Source organism: Dromiciops gliroides, chromosome 1 (assembly GCF_019393635.1).
Source record: "Dromiciops gliroides isolate mDroGli1 chromosome 1, mDroGli1.pri, whole genome shotgun sequence".
Taxonomy (NCBI): domain Eukaryota; kingdom Metazoa; phylum Chordata; class Mammalia; order Microbiotheria; family Microbiotheriidae; genus Dromiciops; species Dromiciops gliroides.
The window spans coordinates 593,659,055-593,680,319 of record NC_057861.1 but is presented as its reverse complement, the minus strand read 5'-3'; the positions used below and the strand labels follow the sequence as shown (position 1 = coordinate 593,680,319).

Genomic DNA, 21,265 nt, shown 5'->3' with positions numbered 1-21,265 from the left:
AGCCTCCATTCAGTCTGAGGGGAAAAAAAAGAATAACAAGCCCAAACTGTTAAGATTCAGGCTCAGCTAGTCTTTAGAGATGGCTCCTGTTCTTGGCTCTTCAGCATGGGAGGAGTCTGGGTAAGAGTGGGTGGGGAGAGGTGGGCAGGATGCCTTCTGGTTACACTGACAGCAGGTCCCCAACCTAACTCCATGACTGCAAATGACCCTGGGATTCCTTTTTTTTTTTTTTTTTTTGCTGGGCAATGAGGGTTAAGTGACTTGCCCAGGGTCACACAGCTAATATGTACTAAGTGTCCGAGGCTGGATTTGAACTCAGGTCCTCCTGAATCCAGGCCGGTGCTTTATCCACTGAGCCACCTAGCTGCCCTGACCCTGGCATTCTTAAAGTGGGCTGGAGCAAAAAAAAAAAAGTTGTCTCTGCTTATTTGGGCCGTGGGGTCCTCTCACCTTCTCCTTATTCCTCATAATTCAGTCCCTCCTTGAGGAGACACTCATCCTTAGCTGTCTGGGTTTCCTTTAGTCTGAGACCTTATCATCCATTTCATACAATGTATATATTCACTGCAAAGTACTGACCAAAAGAATGGAGAAGACAGTCAAAAAGAAAGGACTTCTTCAGTGACATTGCTCAGAACAGACTCTGGATGGGTTCTTCCTCTTTGAAGATCTCTTCACCAGCTCCAGAGAGGCAGCAGTCCGAGGCTTGCACCGAGAAAGGGTTGGGGCCAGAAATGGCCAAATTGTGCCATTCTGCAGTTCCGGATCGTGATCGAATTGCCCAGTCTGAAGAACCGAATGGAGACTTCCCTGATGGACCAGGAAGTTGTAAGCAGTCACAAGGATAAAAACTTCTTCAGTTGAGATTGTTAAAAACCCAGAAGCCACTGAAGTTATTTGGAAACAATGGAGACTCTTTAACACCAGGAGAACAATTTATTTCAGTGTTAGCTGTATACAGAAAAGTAAGAACAGGGTGTTCAGTGTTTGTCACTGCCAGTCGATAAAGTTCTGGGCACAGTGAAACAAAGTGACCCTTTCCAAACTAGTCAAAATAGTTTAGCCTGCTTCAAGACTTTAGTGGTCATTGTCTTTGCAAAGAAGTAGAGCTTGCTGGAGGGCAGAATTCCAGAGCTTATTTTCTCTGTTTTCCCTCCCCTTTTAATTTTTTTGAGTTGCCTTGACAGGAAAAAAAAAGACAATGATGACACGAATCAGGATAGCCAATTCTTCAGCTGCTTGAGGAAAATTCACTTCTCAGCCACGGATGAGTTGGGGAAGAGTCTCCCATCTTTGTACTGGCTTGCTCAAGATGTACCCTACGAGCACCTTCCAGTCTTCCCTATCTAAATTTAAAGCATTCTTCTAGACATGAAAAACATCTCCATGGAAAAGGGGTACAGTCAGTTTCCTCCCCAATGTCCTCGATCCCCCAGGACATACATCCAGACTATAAATCTTGCCCAAACCATAACTCACTTCAATTTCTGAGAAAGTTGGAAATAAGAGAAGGCCATAATATAAGAGCATCTTCTAATCTAAGAACATATTTTATTGAAGGTAGAGGGATGGTGCGGGAGCGAGGAGGGAGATGGAAAACCTTGGTATAGCACATCTCTAGCATCTGATTGGCAAAACAAAAGGCAAAAAAATCCCACATCTTACATTACATATTGACCAGAAACTTTTTGGCACCCAACTACATAGCAGCCAAAACATTTTTAGAATGAGTGAACATTTTTTTGAGTAGACTCCCCTAAACGTGTCAAAAATGGTGATTGAAGGATTCTGTTCTACAGGGTGCTCAGTAATAGATAGGGCTAGTGAGAAGTACTTAGTCTTACTACAATGTTTATATGGATCAGGTAGATCTGAGAGTTGTCAGCCACCTCCAGTCATTAGCCATTCAGGTAGAGAGCAAATTGATCAGAGGAGTAAATACTAAAACTAGTGAGTCATTGTGACAGTTTTCCATTCTTTTTTGGGGGGAAATGGGTGTCCCTGTTCTTTATCTCCTTATAAAATGTTTTTGGACTATAAGGATACAGCTTCCAAAGTAGAAAAAAGGGTTTTGTTTTGTTTTGTTCTTGTTATTGGTTTTTTTTTTTGCTGTCTTAACTGATTCAGCCAAAGATGTTCTTTAAAAAAATAAGCATTTTAATTTAAAGTTTTGAGTTCCAAATTCTATCCCTCCCTCCTTCTCTTTCTTCCTCCCTGCCTTCCTCCCCCCTCCCCGAGGCAGCAAGCAAGCAGATATAGGTTATACATGTGCAATTATGTAGAATTTGGAAACTTATATTAGTCATCTTATATAAGCAAACTTGAATAATAGAAAAAATGAAAGTGAAAAATAGCATGCTTCAGTTTATACTCAATCAATGTCCAAGGAAGGGTTTTGTTTTGTTTTGGTTTGGTTTTTGGTGAGACACGAGGCAACTGGGGTTAAGGGACTTGCCCAGGGTCACACAGGCAGTAAGTGTCAAGTGTCTGAGGCTGGGTTTGAACTCGGGTCCTCCTGATACCAGAACCAGTACTGTATCCACTGTGCCACCTAGCTGCCCCCAAGGAAGTTTTTAAAGACAACATTTAGTTTAAAATTAAAGCATTTAAGTTTCTTTTTTAAGGGTTGAAGGGAAAGCAGTTCATAAACCTACCCATAGCATAACACTTAATGATGAGGAGCAAGTCAAATATTAATTAGTACAAACAACTGAATTTGTTTTAAATGGGATAAGCAATGCTTTAGCTTGCTTTGTTTGCTGTTTCTCACTGATCAGCTGTATAATCAAGTCAGCATGTATTGATCATTACAGTAAGCAAAATAATGACTCTGATGATAATCCTGGAATTTGACTGAAAATGACATTAAACATAGGTAAGTTTGCAATGTCGTTCTTCCTTAATGAACTTGATGGACATCCCTAGCATTATGGTTATAGAGTAGAAGGATACCTAGTCCAATCTCTTCATTTGTTAAATTAGGAAACTGAGGCAGCGGGAGAAATAATGACTTTCACAAGTGGGAGATAGTATTAGAACTCAGGACCTATGACTCCAAATACAAAACTCTTTCCATTCTTATAGTCACTAGGAATACCAACACAAGTAGCCAGGGTTTTAAATACAGTTAACTGAAAGGTATTTTACTTAAAGCTGCTATTACTCAAATTGTTTCCTGCTGTTCATCTCATTAATCTTTGAACTGACTCCATGGTGTAACTGATCCATTAGGTTGGGTAGAGGCCTTCCTGGTAACTAACATTCTCCACAGTGTCATTATATTAACATTACCTTATAAGGGAAAAGACTGTGCTATGTTTTAAGGGTTAAGTATTCTCCAAGTTAAGGTAGGGCTTTGACAAATTCAGGATTTTTTGTTGTTGATATTTTTGTTTGTAGTGCTGCTGTTGTAGGAATCATTATTCTCAACTGACAACACTTCTAGTAATAAGAATAGTCATTCTCAACATTTATACTTCAATGGAGGGTTGCTTCTTTCAGTGTTACAGCCTGTAAAGTGACAGGCAGAATTTGAACCCACGTCTTCTTACAGAAGGAATACTGTTCCCACCCCCGGTTCCCAGGCGCTAGCCCTTGGATTGTTCACTCTCTGTTTTTTCCACATCTGCACCCGTTATGCAAAATATTCTTAAAACTAAGCAGCTCTGAACCACTACTATTTTAGGTGCTTTCACTGCTGCTGGGATTCTGGACCTCACAGCTTCACCACATTCTATTACCTTTCACATCTTCAGGTCCTCCACCCTCATGGTTTCTTCCACTTCCTCTCAGGTACAGAAGATGACTTGACATCATCAGATACAAGCTTCCCTACTCATTTCCATGCATTCCTTTCATTATTTTCCAATCTCTATGCCTTTTGTGAAGATGCTAACTGTCCCCCCTATGACCTGAACCTCATCATTTTTCACCCCACAAGAGGCACTTTTCCCACATTTATCCTTTATCTCTTTAGTATCTTAAGAATTTTCACCTTACACTGAGTTCTTACTTTCTAGTGTCGAATGTACTGCACTATACCTACCAACTCTATCCCATGGTCCCACCTAACTTTCATGAATAAACATCTGGGACAGGTGGTACTCTACTCTTTCTACCACCTTTCTTTCTCTCTATCTTTCTCTCTTTTGCGGGGTAATGAGGGTTAAATGACTTGACCAGGGTCACCCAGCTAGTAAATGTCAAGTGTCTGAGGCCGGATTTGAACTCAGGTCCTCCTGAATCCAGGCCAGTGCTTTATCCACCGTGCCAACTGACTGCCCCCCTCTATAGTCTTTCAGTAGAACCAATGAGGTCACCAAAGGATTTCTCCTTGTCAAATATAATGAACTTCTGTGCTTATTCCTTAAAGAAGCTAGCTCATCCGCTTTTGTGGTTTTGGCTGCTTACATGAAATGACTCCCCAGACTTCATCTTTAGGCCTGGCATTCTCACTTCATATCTATATATCCATTTTCCTAAAGGATGTCAACTCATGATAACTCTCCCAAATAAGTACCACTTCCTGTCTACTCTCATTGTCATGGATACTATACTATTATTCCAGTGGATTCTGAGACTTGAGAATATAGAATTCAAGTTCATCTTACTCGTCAGTTCCTGCTTTTAGTTTTCAAGCCTTCCACATTTGTTCTGGATTATGTTTCTTTTACCAAACCCCCTTCCCCCCTGTGCTTATAGATGATTGTTGTTGTTCTTCGGTCTTTTCAGTTGTGTCCAACTCTTCATGATCCCATTTGGAGTTTTCTTGCCAGAGATATCAGAATGGCTTGCCATTTCTTTCTCTAGTTCATTTTACAGATGCGGAAACTGAGGCAAACAGGGTTAAATGACCTATCCAGGGTCACACAGCTAATAAGTATCTGAGGCCATATTTGAAGTCACGAAGATGAGTCACCCATGATTCCAGGTTCAGTACTCTATCTACTGTGCCACCAGATAATAATCTAGCCTTATACATTATAAATTTATGACTGAATTAATGAACTGGGTTTTTAGATGTTTTCACTATATCCAAGATCTCCTTGCTTCTGTTAACCCTATACTCAGTTGTCTCCACTCAAACATCACTCCATATAGTGGCTATTGATGCTACCATATCTAATTCTTTCTGCCCATCTCCAACCATAAGACCCCTCTGTTCTAGCCAAACTAGTCAACTTGCTGTTCCCCAGGAGTTGCTTCCTTGCTCATGCTATTTTTCTGATTTATTCCTCACTTTCAGTTGTTACATTACTTTCTACAAGAAGTACTCAGAAGCATAGCCACTTCCAAAAACCTTCTCTGAAAAATTTCATACTAGTTGGAAATGTCCTGTAGATTCTTGAGGGGCAACATTATTCCTGGACAGAAGAACAAAGGACGAGGGGTTAAATTCAGGCTCTGCTATTTAATTACTGTGTGATCTTGGACAAGTTACTTTTTGGACATTAGTTCTGATCATCTATAAAATGAGGGCCTTGGATTAGGTAACTTCTAAGTATCCTAACTAAATCTTTTTTTTTTTTTTTTTTTTTTGGTGTAGGGCATTGGGGGTTAAGTGACTTGCCCAGGGTCACACAGCTAGTAAGTGTCAAGGGTCTGAGGCCAGATTTGAACTCAGGTACTCCTGAATCCAGGGCTGATGCTTTATCCACTGTGCCACCTAGCTGCCCCTAACTAAATCTTAATGAGCATAGCTCAAGCAGTTGTGTATTATCTTTTTCTTGCACAACTTAATCTTTGTCATCCAAACATTCTCCAGATGCTCTTTGTAGGGTCTTAAGGCATAAACTGTATTTGTTGTTTTCATACCTCCAAAGTACCTAACATATTATTAGTCATGGTAGGAATAGACTAAAGACTGGTTGGCTGAATGGATAAATAAATGAATATAATCTCCCAGGGCAAGGCAGGGGATGTGTGGAAAGGATCAGTCTATAGATCAGCCCTGGAAATGAACACTTGCCAGCTCTTTACGGTCAATTGCAATTTGAAACAGGTGAGTTGGAAAAATGTTCATTTCACTTATTTTATTCCATGTGTCACTTGTAGCATCTAGAAGAACAAATGAAAAAACCATGTGAGCTAGTTAATATCTTGGTTGTATTTGATAAGTTTGTGCCAGAATATATTTCTTGCTGTTGATTAAAATTAACTGCCATTTAACTCGACCAATCAAAAAGGAAATTAAGATGTCCAAAAGTGTGGATTTTATTTGTTGTTGTTTTTTTTAACTTACATAATGAAGAAACTTGGCACAGTGGAAATAGCACAGGGATCTAGAGACCTGGATTCCAATTTCATCATTTGTAAAGTCATAGTGTTGAATTGTATTTTCTCTGAGGTCTGCATCACCTCCAAATCCTATAATTTCAGGCCCATTACTTGTTTGATTATACAAGAGTCAGAGAGGCAAAATGAGACCAAGTTACACACCTATCACTGCCTGCCAACATTTCAGAACAAGGTGGTCAGAGAAGCTGTTTGCTGTTCACATCGTGTTCAGCTGTCCTTATTTCCTTGAGGATATTAACTGACTTTAAGCAACTTAAACTTACTCTTCTTCCAGGTTATTTGCAGTTAGCCCCCCTCATTTCAGATTCCTTCTTCTGTTTACAGTCAAGACAACTAAAATTATACTGCCTACTCAAGATCATTCCATAGAAATTTCACATTCCATGTGAAAACAGAACAAAAGCACAATTAGAGGGCATTTTGCCATTGCTTCTTATTAAAATAGGACCTCAGGTGATGGTGGCATAACTAATAGAATCTATAGGAAATGCCTTTGTAAGTAATGTAAGTGCCTGGCTGGTCTCTTTAGAGTAAGTGTGTGATACTTTGCCTCTGTTTCTGTTATTTTCCAGCAAACCACAAGTATCACATGTTCATAACTTAGATATGTGGGTAAGCTTTAAAAAAAAAACCATAACTGATATACTCCAGAAAAATCTAAATTGAAGTTTTTTAATCAGAATACTGAATTCTCATCATGATTTCCAAAATGTTTTCTGATCTTCACTTCATTTTTTGACACTTTGGATTCTCTTATCCCTGGTCCTTCTGGTAAATAGCTGTCCAAATGTCCATAACTATACATACATTTCAATTTTACTTAAGGAGGCAGTTAGGTGGTGCAGTGGAGAAAGCACCACCCTTGGATTCAGGAGGACCTGAGTTCAAATCCGGCCTCAGACACTTGACACTTCCTAGCTGTGTGACCCTGGGCAAGTCACTTAACCTTCATTGCCCCACCCCCCAAAAATAGTTAAGCGGGAGCATGCTATTTAAATGAATCCTGAAAATAGGGATAATTGTATTATGAATAATTTTCACCAAAATGACTTTATATTTAACTTTATATAACAGGGTTTTGTGTGTGTTTGTATGTGTGTATGCAAGCACGTGTATGTGCATGCATGTGTGTTTGCATGCCTATTTTAAAATGGGGGCACACCTGTGCATTGAAATGAAGCATTCCTTGAACATGCTGTTTACGGTTTCTGATATGGAAGAACTCTGTGGGTGAAACTGTGTGTGTGTGGGTGTGGGCGCGCACTCACATATGTATGTATGTATGTATATATGTGTGTATTTTAAGTGTTTCTAGTAACCATCGGGGAAAAAAGCACTCTGTCCAAGGCTTAAAATGGATATACTTGAGGGGCGGCTAGATGGCACAGTGGATAAATCACCGGCCCTGGATTCAGGAGGACCTGAGTTCAAAAATGGCCTCAGACACTTGACACTTACTAGCTGTGTGACCCTGGGCAAGTCACTTAACCCCCATTGCCCTGCAAAAAAAATGGATATACTTGAGAGTCTTAATTAGGAATTTTTGGAGCCAAGGCCAATAAGGTACCCTCAGTTGAGTTGGAGGATGTAGCTCACCCTTACGTGCCATCTGATAGGTTCCAATTTTAACTAATTATTCTTACTATATACTATAGTAGAATATGTTTTTTAATGTATTGTTAAACACCAGGAGATACCATTTATACCTTTGCATCTTGGGTGGAAGGACTGGTTTCCCACTCTAGTTATGGCCATGAATCATGTTATATCAAGTATGATGCTCTAGGAGAGCTTGTTAAAAACAAAGCTTCAGTATACTTGACAAAGCCATATATCTCATGATGTAAATAATAATATCTTAAAAATCTGTAATGATTATTGACAGAAAAATTCCTTGAGTAGTGTGTGCCATTGTTCCCTGGCATGTACAGTGGAAGGTAGGTGCACCTTTCCTTAAGGGGAGGTGAAATGGGCTTTAATAATTTTCTAACAGTTTGTCTTCAGAGTTCAGTAGTTCAGTGTGCATATGTGTGTGCTCACACATATCCATTTTAACTCAATTTCTAAGGATGGAAATGATGGTAAAGGGTATTTTGTCTCATTCCTATAGTTAATTTACTTTGCCATTTCCTTAAATTGAAATATAAGAAGATAATTAATTTATTCCATGGGTGGGAAACTCCAACCCTAATTAGCAATATTATGTGTCATTGATCACCACCAGCAGAAAAGTGCTATTTTCAGAAACAGGTGCAGATTTGCTTTAGAAGTTGTTTTAGGCCAAATATTCCTGCCAGAATCAGGGTTAACATCCTTTTTGTTTTCTACTTTATCTGCTACTAAATACATCCATCAAGTATAAAAGAATATATTTCTGAAGGTTTCTATATGGTCACAAATATTCATATAAACATTAATTATTTTCATACAATACCACTAAAGCTATACAACACTATAGTGTTTGTTAGCACTATTTTGTGGGGAATCATAAAGTAAAAGCAAAAGTTTATTTTAATTCCTTCAAAATTTTCACTTTGAATAAGAAAATCATCTGATATTATAGCAAAGTTCTTAAAGAAGCAAATTGTTATCAGTATGCAAAATCATCTTTATTCATTCTGTGGTATGAAACTGAAGGGCAAGAAGGTAGCATATTTTAATTGATATATTGATTATAATTTTATGGAGTAATCTTGTGGATTTCATTAAAAATTATTTAATTGGAAGAAGTATATATAAATCAGGCCCATAACTTTTTGGGGTGATGGAGCAAGGTTGGAGTGCAATTGATAAAATTTCCATAAGGTTCTGTAATTAAATTAATGGTCTAAATTAATTAATGGCTGACTTTTATTCATTCTAATATAGAAGATGTTGCACTGTGTTCTGGTAATAGAAAGTAAGTTTATAGGTAGTTGTTTTAACTTCAATTGTTCTTCCCCTCATTCTACCCTCTCTATAGATATAAGAATTCATCTTTGTTTTTACAGCTATTTTTGCTGACCATTTTCATCCTACAACATGCTTGAGGATTTCTGAAATGCATCATAGACCATAAGAGAATAGCATAGTGTAGATAGGGTTCTGGACTTGGAGGCAGGAAAACAAATTCTTTCTCAGACATTTACTTGCTGTGTAACCCTAGGCAAGTCACTAAACTTATCAGTGTGCCACAGTTTCCTTAACTGTAAATTGAGAGTATTGGTAAAATGAGATCCCTTTCAGATCTAAATCTATGATCCTATATGTTGATGAAAATTACTGAAGGACAGAGTAAAATCTGGGGACATAGTCCTCCAGTATAAATCTCCCCCTGCTGAGTTCTTTCCATAGCTTTGTATCTCATTAGTGTTCCACTACCACATCCAAGGTTGGAAAAGGGAGAGCTCTATCCTCTAAAGATGGTGCCCCTAGGTTTATCAGATTCAGTTCACTCATTTTTCAGTTGTGTATGACTTTTTGTGACCCCATTTGGGGTTTTCTTTGCAGAAATACTGGAATGGTTTGCCATTTCCATTTTTCCCATTCATTTTACAGATGAAGAAACTGAGGCAAAGAGTGTAGAGTGACTTGCCCAGGGTCACACAGATATTAAGTGCCTGAGACCAAATTTGAATTCAGGAAGATGCATCTTCCTGACTCCCCACCCAACACTATCTACTGTGCCACCTAGTTGTCCCCATCCCCAGGTTTATAACATTTCTTTAATTATTTTCTTTCTCAAGGGGTTCCCCTTCCCCTTGCCACCTTAGGTCATGGAAAAGTTCAAGTAAACATCTTTATTTTAGTGTGAGGAAATTAGGAGATAAAAACTATATGCAACAGTTAAATTATGGTCATAACAAGTTATGTTTTTTACCTTGACAAAAATTTAAAGTACTAAACAATCATTTCCAAATAACCTTCAATTGCCACTTCCCTTTCTAGTATTAAAGTTCTTCCTTTTGGCCCTGGCTGAGAATTTTCCCAATCCAACACTTTTAGACTTCCAATTTCCTAGAGAAGCATGATCCTTTCCTGTCTGTTTGAGGATTATAACCCTCAAGCTTTATTTTCTAGAAAGTCACTTGACACTCTCCCTCACCCTCCATTCCCCAATTCAACTACCATTTTTCTGGTCTCTGCCCTAGGAACTCATTGGCCATGTTTTTTTTCTAGTGGTAGGTACTCATTAAAATGTGGCATAATGGATAGAAACTGTCTGCAGAGATTAGGAAAACCTGGGTTCAGGTCCCATTCCTGATGCATGCTCACTATTTGACTCTAGGCTTAACCTCTGAGCACCTCGGGTAGCTCTTTACAATAAGCTGTAGACCGGTTGTAAATCTACATCGGTAAATGGAATTTCCTCATCATGGGGCTAGACGACTTATGAAAGCAAAGGTTTGGGCAATTTTCTTTAAAAAAAAAACCAACCCACTGATACTGAATTATCTAGGACAACTTCCTTTTGAACATCATGAACAGGACTCTAGTAGGCATCTCAAACTCAACATGTTCAAAACAGAAGTTCTTATTTTTTTCCCTTAAGCCCTCCCATATTCCAGACTTCCCTGCTACTGTTGAGACCACCACTAACTTCCCACTCACCCAGGATCACAACTTTGGTGTCATCCTTGCTTCCTTACTGTCCATCACCCAATATATCCAGTTTATTGTCAAATCTTGTTTCTATGTTGACAACATTTCATTCCTTTTTCTTATCCCATCACACAAACACAATCCTGGTTTAGGTTCTCATCATCTCACACCTCGACTATTGCAGAAGCTTTCTGGTTGGTGGTTCTGCCTCAGGTGTCTCCCTATTTCAGTTCATCCTCTACTCAGCTGTTAAACTGAGCCTCTTAAACTAGTGACTTCTGAGATCAAATATGAAATCCTCTGTTTCTCATTTAAAGCCCTTCACAACCTTGCTTCTTCCTATCTTCCCAGTATACTTAAATTGTACAACATCTTTTGACTAGGTTTCTTTTCAGTTACTATCTAGTATGCCTTGAATGCCCTCTTTCAGTTTTATCTAATGGTTTCTGTTAAGACTAAATTAAAATTCCCTCCTTCTGCAAGAACCTCCCCCTTCCCTACCCTTACCTCCATTGCAGATGCCTTCCTTCTAAGATAACCTTCCATCTTCTTTGCATATTTCATGTATGATCATAGTTCTTTACATGTAGTCTCTCCCATTACAATGTGGGCTCCTTGAAGCCAAGAACCATGTTTTTGTCTGTCTTTGTAACCCCAGTACCAAGCTCAGTTCCTTATACAAAGGAAATGTTTGAATATAATAAATGCTTCTTACCTGAGAAAAATCTAATTATGCCTTGAGGGAATTCCTACTTAGAGTACTAGAAAGGAAGAGGCAAGCTTTTATAGACAATATTCCATAATAAAACTCATCTTTTCCATTGGGCAACTTCCATCATGTTGTAGAAAACAGAAAGATGTGACTGTGCTTACTCTTTGAGTATTAAAAAACACACACCACCACCTATTTGATTGAGGAGAGCAAATGATGACCTTAAAGGCTTTGTCCAACATGGTTTTGACCACAAATATAATAAAATTACATAAGATTGTTTAAATTATATAACAGATTATCCTCTTGATCACTAATATCAATTGAGGCATGCAACTGGGAGATTGATGTTCTCGAAAAGTGTTTACCATCGTCATAGAATAGATCAAGGTCAGAATCTGAGATGAGAGGGGATGATAAGGCCCTCCAGATACTCCTGCTTGTGGATGACCTTGGGTTGATTGCATCAAATCCAAGACCATTACAGAGCCTCCCAAATGAGATTCATAATCACTCTGAAAGAGAAACATTAAGTGGATAAAAGATTTCTAACGTCCAGACCGTTTTAATGTATTTGAATGGTCAGGCTATAGAGCAACTCTATTAGTGTGTGTGTGTGTGTGTGTGTGTGTGTGTGTGTGTGTGTGAAAGAAACATATAAGCAAGAAAAGATGGACTGGTTGAAACTGTAAGAAAAGGGGCGGCTAGGTGGCGCAGTGGATAGAGCACCGGCCCTGAATTCAGGAGTACCTGAGTTCAAATCCGGCCTCAGACACTTAACACTTACTAGCTGCATGACCCTGGGCAAGTCACTTAACCCCAATTGCCTCACTAAAAAAAAAAAAAAAAAAAAGAAACTCTAAGAAAAGGGGATAATTGATGTTTGTTGCACATGCTAGTATCTTCAAGATGTTTGAAAAGAAAATAAGGAAGACGTTCAGAGTTTAAAATAACATTCTATGTTATACTTATGGGAAGATATCCAGAGGAGTCATATCAGATGGGCAAGCATGGATTGGGTACAGTCTTCATTACTGGAAGGAATAACCACATTGATGAAAAAAATATCCATGAGAATAGCATTCTTTTTTTTTTAATTTTTTTTCCTTTCCCTCCCCCCCTCCAGTTTTCTATTTTCTTTATGTTTCCTTTCTTTTTATTTTCCTCTTAAAGCTCTCTTACTTGGCTGTTCACACCAATTCCTCTACCCTGCATCAATTCATCTAGCATTATTTTTAGTATTTCTCTGATGCGTTAGAAGCAGACACCTAATATTACCCTATAACTCTGCTGCTCGTTGTCATCAATCCAACTGGCCTTGCTCAGAGCGTGTAGTAGCAAGTAAATTAGTCACCAACTTAGCGGAGAAAGTACCTCCTAAAAAAGAGTTGAGATAAATATATGGAGAAAAAAATCCGCAAAAAAGTTCAATTGAATGTTGACATTCTTTGTATATTCTTAGCCTTTTAGGTTGATGAGCCATGCCTTTCTACGACAGTCCCTGTGGAGATTCTATCAGAATCAAAATATTGGACTAGATAGAACTGGTTCTGACCTAGTGTAGCAGGTCTTCTATTTTTAGATTCTTATATTGGAAGTGTCATTCTTAAGTTTCAACATGATGTAGAGATGATTCTATAGTCTACAATACCATTTCAAAAGAGAATAAATGTGTTGTGTTCTATCAAGCTGGAAAGATTTTGAGTACGAGCCCAGTGGTGTCTATGTGTGTGTGTGTGTGTGTATATATATATATATATATATATATATATATATATGTCATCAGTATCAACTTATGTTTTAGCATATAGAGGCTAAACAAAAAAAGGGTTGTCCACTTAGGGGATGACATTTTTAGCTGTAGCAAATCATAGAGACAGTCTTTTAAAGTTCTGGGGGTCTGTAATCAGTTAATGAATACATTTAAAGACCTACTATATGTCAGGTACTGTTCTAAGCACTAGGGATACAGAGAAAGGCAAAAGATTGTCCCTATTCCTGAGAAGTTCACAGTCTAATGTGGGAGACAGTATACAAATATGTACAAACAAGCTATATATATATATACATATATATATATGTGTATATATATATATATATATATATATATATATATATATATATATATATATATATATATATATATGATGTATTAGAAATAATCAACTGAGCAAAGGCATTAGAATTAAGGAGGCTCAGAGAAACCTTTTTATAGAAGGTAAGGTTTTCCTTGGTACTTGAAGGAAGCCAAGGAAGATATAAGGGGCAGCTAGATGGCACAGTAGATAGAGCTCTGGACCTGTAATAAGGAAGATCTGAGTTCAAATTTGGATTTAGACATTTACTAGCTGTGTGACCCTAGATAAGCCACTTAACCTCTCTTTGCCTTAATCCACTGGACAAGGAAATGACACACCATGCCAATATCTTTTCCAAGAAAACCCCATGAATGGGCCATGAAGAATAGGGCATGACTAAACAACTGAACCACAATGAGGAAGGGATGAAGATAGAGAACATTCTAGACATGGGGGACAGCCAGTAAAGATGCTTGGATTTGGGAGATGTAGTATCTTGTTCTAAGAATATCAAGGAATACAATGTCACTGTAACACAAAGTGGGGAGGAGGGGGTGTGTAAGGTATAAGAAGACTGAAAAGGGTGGGGCAGAGGCAGCTTTTGAAGGGCACTGATTGCCAAAACAGAGGATTTTATATTTGATCCTGGTGACTATAGAGAACCACTAGAGTTCATTGATTACATGCAGGTTTGAGGTATGTATATGACCTTGTCAGACCTGCACTTTAGAAAGATCATTTTGAAAATGGAGTGGAGGATGGATTGGAGTAGGAAGAGACTTGAGGCAGGGTGGTCAAATAGAGGGCTATTGCAGTAGATGTCATCTATAACAATGATGAAAGTAACAACACCAATGAAATTACAGGTCCTTAGTATATTTAGAATAAAGAAAATCATGCTTTTCTCTTTGAGACCAGCTTTCTTTGTCATTTATTTCAGTGTGGTTTTTTGACAGTGTACCCATAATCAAGGTTATTGTTTTTCCTCTCTTTTTTGGGGGTGGGGTGGGGTAGAAGATAAGGGAAATCAGAAGTCTTGATGCAGATACCTTCCCATGGTCATAGTTATTTTGCAATCATGTCAATTGAAAGAAGTCCGTCTATATTTTTACACCGTTGAAATGAGAAATGGAGATTTATTGATATGCTTTGTTTCTTATGTTACGGCTATGCTTTGTACTAATGGATTTTTCATGTTCTTTACTGAAGTGACTTCTTCATCAGCTATTTTAGCAGGGGTTTTTTTTCTGGTATATTCCTTAAGTTTCTCACATATTCCTCTTGGAATCATGTCACTTTCAAATGTCAGTGGTCATGAATAAGTTACCATTTTATTCTCAGTGTATTTTTCTGTGTGTGTGTATGTGTGTGTGTGTGTGTGTGTGTGTGTGTGTGTGTGTGTGTTTTAAACAAACATCACTGTTTTCGGTCATTCTTCATCACAAAAGAGCCTCTGATTCAGGATACCATCTCCAAAATGTAATTTACTCTATGATTTTCTACCCAAAAGAACTAAAGTTTTTTCTTTTCTTTTTTTAAAGGCTAATTTATGACCTTACTAGTAAATAATAATTCTCCAACCTTCTTCCCACTTCATAGCATCATGTTAATTTGCTTCCCCTATTTAACTTCCCTCTCCAGGTGCTTAATAGAAAAAGATCAGACTTAACATTGAAATATGTCACACTTGAATGGGCACCTCCCTTCAGGTTGGCACAGGGCCAAAGCATAGTGATTAGGCATTTGTTGTTACAGTGGTAGTTATTGTTTTGTATGTGCAGATGTTCCTTACCACAAATGCATGTTAGTGTCATTTCATTCAACTGTCCCTTTTTCACATGCATAAGAAGAGAAAAGAGAAATTTGGTGTCCAAATTGAAATCTCTTATCTCCATAGGATCACTTTATTAGAAGTCATGATAGGTTTATGAATCTCAAAAAAAATGCTCTTTTTTTTTGAAGTCACTTTTTGTTGTCCTTTAAACATCCCAACCTCTATGTTCTGTTGGTTCTCTCATTTTTAGTGTTCTTTAAAAAAACAATTTAAATGGCTGTGAAAATCCTTTAGTTCACTATCCCCTGAATATCTGTCATCTAGATGGGCTCATTTGTACATTTTCATTTTTCAAGTGTGTTATTCCTTTATCTGAGGTAGTTGTTTTGCTAAGTCTTAATGATTTCCAAGTTGTCCCAATTTTCGAGATTTAAAAGGCTAGGTGAGTCTTATGGCTGTTTCAGAGACATGGTCTGAGTATAAGAAATTATATGTTAAATGATTGATACCCAGCTCTCTTTTGGCTGAAGTTATTAATCTCAATATAGATGGTGTCATTTATATTTTCACATTCTGGTTTTGTTCTTTAAAAGACAGCCAGTAGCAGAAGTACTATCCCATGGTCTGCCCTCAAACATCTTATTTGTCTTGATATTTCTTTTACAGAAATACATATGACAGATAAGGAGTCACCAGAGAATCCTTTTGCTTTGTGTCAGACAGATATTAAAACAATAAACTATGTTGCCCTGGGATTCTAGCTTGTGAGCAACCAGAAAACAACAAGGCAGAGATGAGATGTTTTTGAAAGGCGGTGAGGCAGTTGTTCACGGAAATTCCCTGGAAACCCTTGGTCCTGTGATAGTGTTGACAGAAAGTATTTTTAATGCTCACGTTTTCTTAAGTGGATCAACCAACTGCTTGCTATTGCTTTAAAATTTAAGGATCTGTCATTTTTCATCCTCTACTGGCCCTTACTTGGCAATTGGAAAGTCTTTAATCAGTTTGAAAAGCATATTAAGAAGATCCATTGCTATGAATTTTTACCACTTGGTTGTACTTGACTTGTTTCTCAGAAATGATGTGGATTTTAAAGAGGAGAACAAGTCAACTCTTAATCTCAGGCTTTAAACTTGTATTGATGTGCAGGGAATATGGCAATATTATACTAGTATAAGGTAAGAATTTTGAGGCCCCGAACATGCTCATGTTTATGCTAATATGCACCTTGCAGTGGAAGGTGGTCTGGCATGCATTGTTTCCTGAATTTAGACCAACCTACTTATAAGAACGTTACCTGCAGAGATCTAGTAAATTTCCCAATAAATCCATGGATTGGAATCTTGACTTGTGCCCCCCTTCCCATACAAAAAAATTTTCAAGGTCACGCAAGGCATAGGGTCTGATAATTCCCATGAGACTTAAGAGCCTGGTCCACTCACTTATGTATAACCAGTAAAGAGCTAACATGGCCTACACGTGGGCATTCACATATGGCCACCTCAACAAATAGTTTTTAGTATGCAATCTATACATGAGAACTGCTGTAGATTCTATTCTCATAGATAATGCATGGTTTCTGGGCTCTGATAACCAATTTTTAAAGTCTGATGGCATAATTCAAACATAGAGGTGCCAAAGCAAGCTATAGCAACATTGACATTCCATTCATTCCATGCAGTGGTTAAAAAACAAAAACAAAGACATTCCCTTGTGACCAACTTTCTATTCACTAACCTCTCTACATTAACTGGATAGTCCTCGAATAACAGACACACAGTTTATCACTGGGACCACATGTGAAGCCTTTCCCGTTTTGTAGAAAGTGCCTAAACTCCTCCATGGAATTGACCTCTGAGGACCCAAGTTTATCTCTGAATCACATTGGGACACAAGCAGGACTTTAGTGAAGAATAAACATTGATAGACAAGTTGAATAAATGAAGTATTTACACAGTTTACAAACCCCATGATCAAGTGACCCCCCCCCCCCGCCCCATCATCTTCTATTAGGAAGTTTTAGCAACCCTGTAATTCAATTGGAAACCCAGGCTGGGATCATGTAGATAATTTATCTCACTTGTGCTATTTCCTACTTTGAGAGACAATAGCTACTTGTCCCAGGCAACTATCAGATCATGAATGATTTGGCAATTGGACCTATATTTTGTATATGCATTAAATAAAATAATTATTTATATAAGTTATTTGTTTTCTGTGTTGCACCGTCAGAAAGCTAAATTTGAAATGGGTTCACATTTTGTCAACTAATAGATTATGACAAATCATTTCATCTAAATTAAAATATATCTCAGCATTGTATTTTTAGCCTGGTGTTTTTTTGGCTGTCTTTTATTACTCTTGCAGACAACAGAAAGTAACTTGGAAATGTCTTCTGTGGCTCTGCCAAGTTAAACACTCCACAATTGAGATTCATCCTCCCTTTGCTGAATAAAATGTTACAAAAATCCTGCCCGCAGGGAATTGTCAATATATTTGAGTAGGCAGATCACAAATATCACTTCCACACTGCAAAACCTTATTATGTTACATTCAGGAAATAAGACATCCTGAATATGTCTTTTGAATTAATTCATTTTCCTGGGGAAAAATAATTTTGGTGGTGAGCAGGAATAATGCAAAAATAACAAAATTCTGAGTGGTACATTCCTTAAAAATACTCAAGATGTTTAAATGGAGAGTATTTCTACCTTTAGAAGATTGAAGTTATACTGGCTCAAAGGAAGCCAATCCTCACTTGTGTGTGTGTGTGTGTGTGTGTGTGTGTGTGTTTTATTTCTCCTCTCTACTCCCATATCATCCAAAAGAAGTGATGTTATCCAGGTTTCATGTTATATGATGTGAAAAACTGGCACGGTTACATTTTTTCCTCTCAAAACCACTTTTAGATTAAAATTAGACATTTTCAGTAAGATTACATAATCTAAAAAAGGGATAAATTCACTAGCAAGAAAAGTGTCCTGTGAATTACAGATCCTGTATACCCTGTATTTCAAAGTACATAGCAATTAGTGAAATATGATGTGTCTCCAAATGGCTAAAATATGTATCATACTAACAGTTTTTTTTCTACTTGTGCAGATATTTATTTATTAATTTGAGTGGGTGTCTATACAAATGGAAAGTCAAGTATCTAAATAATCTAGACCAACACACCCATCCTTGGCCTCCAAACTCTGATAATGAGTAAAGAGAAATGGGAATGATCCCATATAACATATTTATTGGTAAAAACTCACTGCATAATTCCTTAAACCTGCCTTATTTCAGGTATATATCACTCAGTATAATGTTCTAACACAATGTCTACTGTTTAAAATGGGTGAAGAAAACATTGCATTTTCTCTAGTATGTATGTCTTCTACAAATGGAAACCAAGCCATATAGCTAGGGGGAAAAAGGATAAGGTTGTCACTTTCTTTTAAAATGAATTCTAGATAAATCTATTGGCAAGATTTTCATGCACACATGAACTGTGCCAATAGATAAATTAAGATAAATTGACTCTGAATGTCCCTTGGTATGACTACTATAGAGCAATAAGTTATAAGGCAGACTTGCTTTTTGACAAAACCTAATGCTGTTTCTACACTCTTGCGCTATTGGCCATTGGTTACCCAGTGTTGAAATGGTACATTGGGGGTAAAATACTATGGCATTACTAATTGTTTTTTTAATAATGGCATAGGCATTACCATCAATTTGTGGAGAACTTGAATGTCTTGTCATTTGGGGGCCAGTGTTGACATGGCCTAGAAACTTTTTGAAGTTTTGATTCAACATCTCCCTGTAATAAATTTGCAGGTAACCAAACAAGTGAAGTTGGCATTCATAGTGTTACTTATAGTGTTCTAGAGTTTTTTGTTTTGTTTTTAACATATTATAAAGAATGTTTCCTGATTAAATATTAGAGGAACACAAAGGGAAACAAGTTATGGTGTCTTTTAGGACGGAGTGCTGCATTTCAGTTTCATAACCACATGCATGCAAGTGAATGACAGCTTCAAGTCATGCATGGCTGCTCCCTGAAAATCCTACCACCTAAGTTCTGTGATTTCGATACTGAGTTAAAGTACTAGGCAGAAGGTCCTGTCATAATCTAAGGTTGTGTTTACTCACACACTTAGATTTCATGAAAATGGACAAAAAATGTGTTTAATGGAAATATAAAGTAAGCAGGGCTTGAGCAGCAGATCAACTCATTTCAGATGTTATGTGATCTCCAATTTTCAATATATAAGATAGACAGAAGCTTAGCTTCAGACTAGAGAGAATAAGGATCAACATAGAATCATAGATACAGAGTTGGAAAGGATCTGAGAGGCTATCAGCCCCCTAATTTTACAAATGAAGAATCTAAGGCAGAGAAAATTAAGTCATAAAGTTAGAATTTGAACGCTGGTCTTCCAAATCCAGTAATCTTTGCAAAGATTTTTCACTATGGTCTTATTTTATGAATCCAAACACATAAATTAAAGAAAATCTTGGCCCCTGCCTCAAATGAGCAATTTAAAAAAACCATCAGGAGACTTTAAAAGTCTATATACAATTTCAATACTAAAAAAGGCCTTTATAAGACTTGCTTTGGTTTTGGCTATCAGAACTTCCTTTGTTAGGCTTTTAGACAAATTCTATTGGTCCCAAGACTTGTTTTTAAAATTTTGCCTGGAAAAAAAGAGTACACATTGCAATTCATCAAGGAACTGGGAAGCAAAGGTAAATTTAAAGACAAAGAAAGTTCCTAGACCATGGTGCTGACTGGGTTAAAATATCTGTTGCTTTCATTGTAGGTGCTGTTTACTACAAGTAACCAGTATAGTTGTGGCCTCCTGAAGAAGGCAAGCCAAGGCTATTAATTTAAGTAAACAGGGAATAAATTTGGGTCCTAGTTAAATTGGCATCTGTCATGATTTGTTTGTTTTAAAGCAAGGATTCCTTAGTATTCTATACCTCTGTAGAGGTTGCTTGAATTTCATAAGTAGGTGTGACATATGCTCCCTCAATATTTTAAGGTAAGTTCTGAGGAAAGCCCATCTCACGTGAGTTTAAAAATACCCTTCACATATAGCATCCCAACTAATCAATATGTATTACATAGATCTTGTCTATGGATACTAGCCACCATTAAATCTATAACTTGGCAACTGTGTTATCTTTTGAGATGAAGCACAAGTATCCCTGCCTTCACCCTGAGGTAGATGTTAGGATCAAAGATGAGCAGCCATCTTCTCCCTGTGAATCACTCCAACTGTCTTATAATGAATATTCAACCTCTAGGTAAGAAACTTTATTTATTTTAAGGAGGATATGGAACCCTCTTATAATTGCACATGTCTGGATAAGAAACTTTTATTTCTTTTAAGAAGGACATGGAGCCCTCAGACATCTAGAAATGGAAAAAAAAGTACAGTTCTGCACAAATGCATGCCTGCATGTCCTCTTCCTTGCCAACATTGTTTTCCTAAATATATAGCAACATAGAAACTTCTGGCTAATTTGGATTTGACTAAAACTTTTGTACCATGACGTTATGTAAAAGGATTCAATTATGGTGCGCAATGTTTTGTAAGTAACTATCTCCCATAAAAAGTTAATTAATCAGGGTTGTGTCAATTTCCTCGTGCCATGTCAATTTGCTGCAAGGTAATTAATCACTAATCGCCCACCAAGCAGCAGGCTGAGGGACAATCCACGAGTCATTTATTGTCTTTCTGCAAATAAATGGCACACGCAGTCATGAAGAAACACATCTTGCCTTTCATAATATTTTTATCGACACTTTTGCATGTTGTAATAGACTGT

At 37.5% G+C, this 21,265-nt stretch overlaps 1 protein-coding gene across 31 annotated transcripts in view; it reads left to right on the top strand.

Moving 5' to 3' along the window:
• The window catches only part of RBFOX1 (RNA binding fox-1 homolog 1), a 2,803,489-nt gene that overhangs the window by 2,717,038 nt on the left and 65,186 nt on the right, over positions 1-21,265 (top strand). The window lies entirely within an intron of this gene.